Genomic DNA, 5,499 nt, shown 5'->3' with positions numbered 1-5,499 from the left:
GCATTATGTATATTTGGACTATAGATAATCAAGTTGGACATAAGTAGACACTTATGGACTTAGGACTTATTAATCCCCATAAGTAGATTTAAACCCATAAGTGACGGTTTTGGATATTCCTCTTTGATAGGGAAACGTTAAGCTCGTGTGGTGACCGGATCGTATTTTTGATTTGCGGAGCTTTACAAAAGGGTGAGTATGCACGGCCCCTTTTTAAATCCTTCGTTATTTGGAGAAAATCATGTATAAAAATAGTGATGATTTGCATGCAATATATAATATGTTTAAATCATGGATACAAATTGATTTTCATGAATTATGCTTTGAAATGAAATTGTGAATACGAGCACTAACACTTTGTACACTAGTAAAAGTTGTGTTTGGGTTAAATGAAAAAGTCCCACTTGGTTACCCTATTATTAACTCGTATGAGCCGATAGTTTAAGTGGATAGCGCTATTTGGATTGACAATCCCACCTTTTGCTGACGAGTAGGGGTGAATTTAACTAAAACAAGAGTTCTACACATATGGGATTTTAGTCCCACCGCTGAGGTAGTCCGGTATTAAAGGGCGTAGTTGTCGCAGGTTTAATAGTGGCCCAACACTTAAAAATTACTTGGAGTAGATTGTGCCTCGTGTGAAAGTGTTGCGAGTAAGTAAAAGACTTACTCGAGCTAAATATTGCATAAAGATTTGTTGTGAAATGAAAACCTGTGAACTCACCAACTCTTGTAGTTGACACTTGTTTCGACGTGCTTTTCAAGGGTAAGAAAGACACATGGTGGCACTTAAAAGAAGCCGTGTTTCAACTATCACCTTCGAATTTCTTTTTGTGTTTAATTTACAAACATGTCGTTTGGAATTGTAAACTTTGGTTAATGATGTAATTAAATTTTAAATGTATGGTGGTGTTATTTATACTTTATTGCTATGAGACTCTACCTGCCATACCTCGTGTTTTCATTTTAGCGGGGTGTGACACCAACTTTCCACCTAGAAGCTGACATCCTCGAGTGGTGCTTTTCCTATCAATTTTTCAACCTACGAAATCACTGTCCGCATAGCCATTTAGGTCGAAACCTGAGTCTTTGGGATACCAAAGACCTAGATTAGGAGTTCCCCTAATATATCTGAATATGCATTTTACAGCAATCAGATAGGATTCCTTAGGTTCATACTGATATCATGCATATAAACAAGTAGAGTACATAATATCAGGTCAGCTAGCTATAAGATACAACAGGGAGCCAATTATTCCTCTACAAACAATAATGTTTACAAGTTTTTCATTTGGATCCTTATTCGTGAGAGAGAAGGAGCCATTGGAGTCTTCATATATGAAATGTTGGTTAAGTCGAATATCTTCAACATATCCTTGACATACTTACTCTGATTGATAAAGATATCTTTATCATATTGTCTGATATAAAGACCTAGAAAGTAAGTCAGTTCTCACATCATGATCATCTGATATTTTTTCTTCATGCGTTTAGCGAACTGAAAACACAGAGGAATTAGTAGAACCAAATATAATATCATCGATATAAATTTGGATTAGAATGATATGACCCTTTAATTTCTTAAGATATAGGGTTTGGTCAATATTTCCATGGACAAATTTCCCAGAGATGAGAGATGAAGAAAGGGTGTCATACCAAGCACGAGGAGTCTGTTTTAACCCATAAAGAGCTTTACCCAATCGATAGACATGGTTAGGATATTTGTGGTCAAAAAACTCTGGAGATTGTTCAACATAAACTTCATCCTGAAGTTTTCCATTCATAAAAGCGCTCTTTACATCCATTTGGTAGACTTTAAAGTCCTTATGGGCAGCATAGGCTAGGAAAAGTCGAATAGATTCAATTCTAGCCACTGGTGCGAAGTTGTCAACATAATTAATTCCTTCTTCTTGCCTATATCCATGAGCAATAAGACGAGCCTTGTTACGAGTTACAATTTCTTGTTCATCCAACTTATTGCGATTAACCCATTTGGTGCCTATCACAGTTTTGTCTGATGGACGCGGGACAAGGTACCAGACTTTGTTCTTATGAAACTCAATGAGTTCTTGCATAGCAGTGACCCAGCTTGGGTCAGTGATAGGCTCATTGATTTTCATGGGCTCAACTAGAGAAAGAAAGTTGACAAAGATACATATATTACCTAGAGCGCGACAAATCTGAATACCTGCACCTGGAACACAAGAATTTGATGGATTGGATGGTCTTTTGTCCGTCGCTGAGCCGGTTGAAGATAACCTTCTGAGGTTGGGGGCTCAGGCATAGAAGATGAGGCATCAACAAGAGAGTCTTCAGCAACAGGTTAGATTTCTAAAAGAGCCTCAAAGAGCGATTCATTTACTGATAGAGGTTTAGTGACTGAAGGACATTCAGCGAGTGAAGGGTTAGTATTTGAAATAGAAGGGGGTAAGTGACCAATGGGAACATCAACAATCCCTGAAAAGGATTCAACTTCTTTACTAGTCACATCTGGAACGATAAACGGATCTTCGTAAACTTCTGAGAGGTCAACGTTCGATTGATTGCTAAATGAAGCTTTAGGTTCTTCATAGTAAGATTTCATTCAGTTATCTAACTCTTCATCATCTTCAGAGATGGGTTTAGAGTTAGTTGATTGAGACTCATCAAATGTGACATGAATAGATTCCTCTATTGTTTATTGTCTTTTGTTGAATACTCCGAAGGCTTTAGACAATGAATAATATCAAAGAAAGATTCATTCATTAGCTTCGAGATTGGATTTTATATGTTGGTCTCTGTTGTTTAGGATATAGAAAGTACAACCAAAGATATGAAGAAAGCTAAGAGAAGGATTTTTGCTATGAATGAGTTTGTAAGATGTCTTCTTGAATCTCTTGATGATCAGTGATCGACTCTGAGTAAAACAAGCAGTGCTGACAGCTTCAGCCCGAAATTGAGTAGAGAAGAGATTCATTGAGCATTGATCGAACGGCTTCGATGATCATTCGATTTCTCCTTTCAAAGACCCCGTTCTGTTGTGGAGTTCTCACAATTGAGAAGTTGTGTGGGATTCCCTTATTCACAAAGAAGTCATCAATGGTACTATTTTTGAATTAAGTGCCATGATCATTCTTGATAGATCTTACTTTGATGTTGTTTGGTACATTTATGCGTTTGACAAATGAGATGATTTCTTCAGGTACATCACTCTTAGATCTGAGAAAGAAGACCCAACTTTACCTGGAAAACTCATCAACAATAACGAGCGTATATTCTTTCCAGCTATAGATGCACAATTATTGGACCAAATAAATCTATATGCAATAGCTGAAGCGGAGAGGTCATTGAAGAGAGTTGCTTCGATTTAAAGCTAGCCTTTGTCTGCTTTTCCTTTTCGCAGGTTGAGCAAAGAGATTCCTTTGCAAAAGAGTGCTGAGGAAGGCCAGTGATAAGATCCTTTGAGAGAGCTCATTCAGCGTCTTGAAGTTAAGATGAGAAAGTCGTTGGTGCCATAACCAGTTGATATCTGAAGAGACTTTAGAGAGAAAACAACTATTCTTAGTAAAGCGAGAATCCATGTTAATGATGTACATGTTCTCTAGATGAGAACCGATAAGAGCAAGGTTGTCATCTTTGTCATAGACATAACATGAGTTCTTAAAAAATTTCATTGTGAAATCTTTATCACACAGCTGACTGATGCTAAGAAGATTGTGYTYYAGTYCTTCAACATATGCAACACGTCTGAAGGTGGTTGCACCGTTGGTTAATATACCAAAACCCTTGGTATATTCTTTTCAGTTTCCTCCAAAGGTCACGGAAGGGCCTCTTTCCTCTTTGTAGTCAGATAACAGGGATTTGTCTCCGGTCATGTATCTTGAACCTCCACTATCAAGATATCAAATGCCTTTGACCTTCCTGCAAAAGAGAACAAATTAAGATTGCTTTGGTACCCATTTCTCAATGGGTCCAGTAGATTTAGAGGCGACATCCACTGACACTGAAGACTCAGGGTCAGCAGATGTCTTCACTGAGCCTGAAAAAAAGGCTTTAGAGTCGTTTTCACAACTTTGGTGGCCGATTTCGCCTTGGATGATTTTTTAGCCTTAGCTATTTTCTTTACCTTAGCTGGAGGACTGAATTTGGTAGCTGAAGGAAACTTACTAGAAATATGAGAAATTTCACCATAGTGATGACACTTCCTGAAGCTGAAAGAAGCTTTAAGGCCAGAAGGTTCAGCGAGAACAGAAGAGGGACGAGCTCCAAGGATACCTTTCTAATTTGTTTGAGGAGGAACAGTTGAGGGATTTGATACCTTGGGTGAAAGATTCACTTTCAGCTTTGACTTAGATCCCTGAGAGGGTTCAAAGATCTTGGTCCTTGAGGAAGAAGGTTTACAAGCTGAAGGAATAGATCTGGGTCTATTCAACTTGTTGACCTTCTTGGGAAGAGAAGCGCTGACAATGGATTTACCTTTTTCTTTGAGTCCTGAACTCGAGGGAGTTTCTTCAAAAGGAGTCTCAATGGAAGAATACCGAGAGGAAGAGGTGTCAGGAATGGAAGAGACAAAAGTACCAAACTTCAGCATGGACTTGTCAGTGACACTTTCTTCCTGATCATAGGAGAATCTTAGACCACTATTTATCTTGGCAGGGATCTGAGCATTGATGATCTCAGAGGCCTTGATAGAGGCTTTGCACCATCCTTCAATGATAACCTTTTCAGCCTTGAGTTTAACAATTGCTTTCTCACGCTCAACAATAGCCTGCTCGCATTCGATGCTAATGGTATGGTTTACAATGACTTGATCCTTAAGATTTTCCTCCATCTTGGTCAACTCTTTGATCTTTGAATGACATTTCTCTAATTGTTCTTCAAGATCAAGATTAAGCTTTTCAGCCTTGGATTTGCCATTCAGGGAATTGTAAAGGTCAATGGTCAGCGTATCTTGTGCAGATAGGCTATCAGAAGAAGAAGAAGAAGAAGAAGAAGAGGGTTCATTCAGGTTACATACCTAAGCAGAGGTTGATGACGAGGGATCACTGAAGAATGATGTCTCATATGGTTCATCCTTGACATCCTTGGCCATTAGACAAAGGTAGGTTGTGTCTTTCTCATCAGAGGATAATTGTTCTGAAGTATCAGCTCAGTCATGCTGTTCAACGATAAGACCTTTGCCTTACGCTGAAGATTCTTCATCTTCTTGTACTTCTCCTTCAGTTTCAGGTACTTGTCGTTTTGAGGCCTGAAGGAGGATGGAAGGTTGGAAAATGGCGTCACAGTTTTCTTCGACCTGCATTCTCTCGCAAAGTGACCTTTGCGTTGACAGTTGTAGTAGCTCACTGAAGCCTTGTCAGTGAGGATTGACTTTGAATTTTTAGCTATGGTCAACGAAGGAGATTTGCGGTAATTTTTTTTTTTTGGCGAATCTCCTAAAATAGTTAGTTAGAAGGGTCAGTGACTCGTCAAACTTTGAAAGATCAGCGCCTGTCAAGTTCACAGAGTTAGAGGGATCTA

Source organism: Cynara cardunculus, unplaced genomic scaffold, assembly GCF_001531365.2.
Source record: "Cynara cardunculus var. scolymus isolate 2C unplaced genomic scaffold, CcrdV1 Un_Scaffold_2736, whole genome shotgun sequence".
NCBI lineage: Eukaryota > Viridiplantae > Streptophyta > Magnoliopsida > Asterales > Asteraceae > Cynara > Cynara cardunculus.
The sequence above is the reverse complement of the archived record's forward strand: the minus strand, read 5'-3'. Positions refer to the sequence as shown.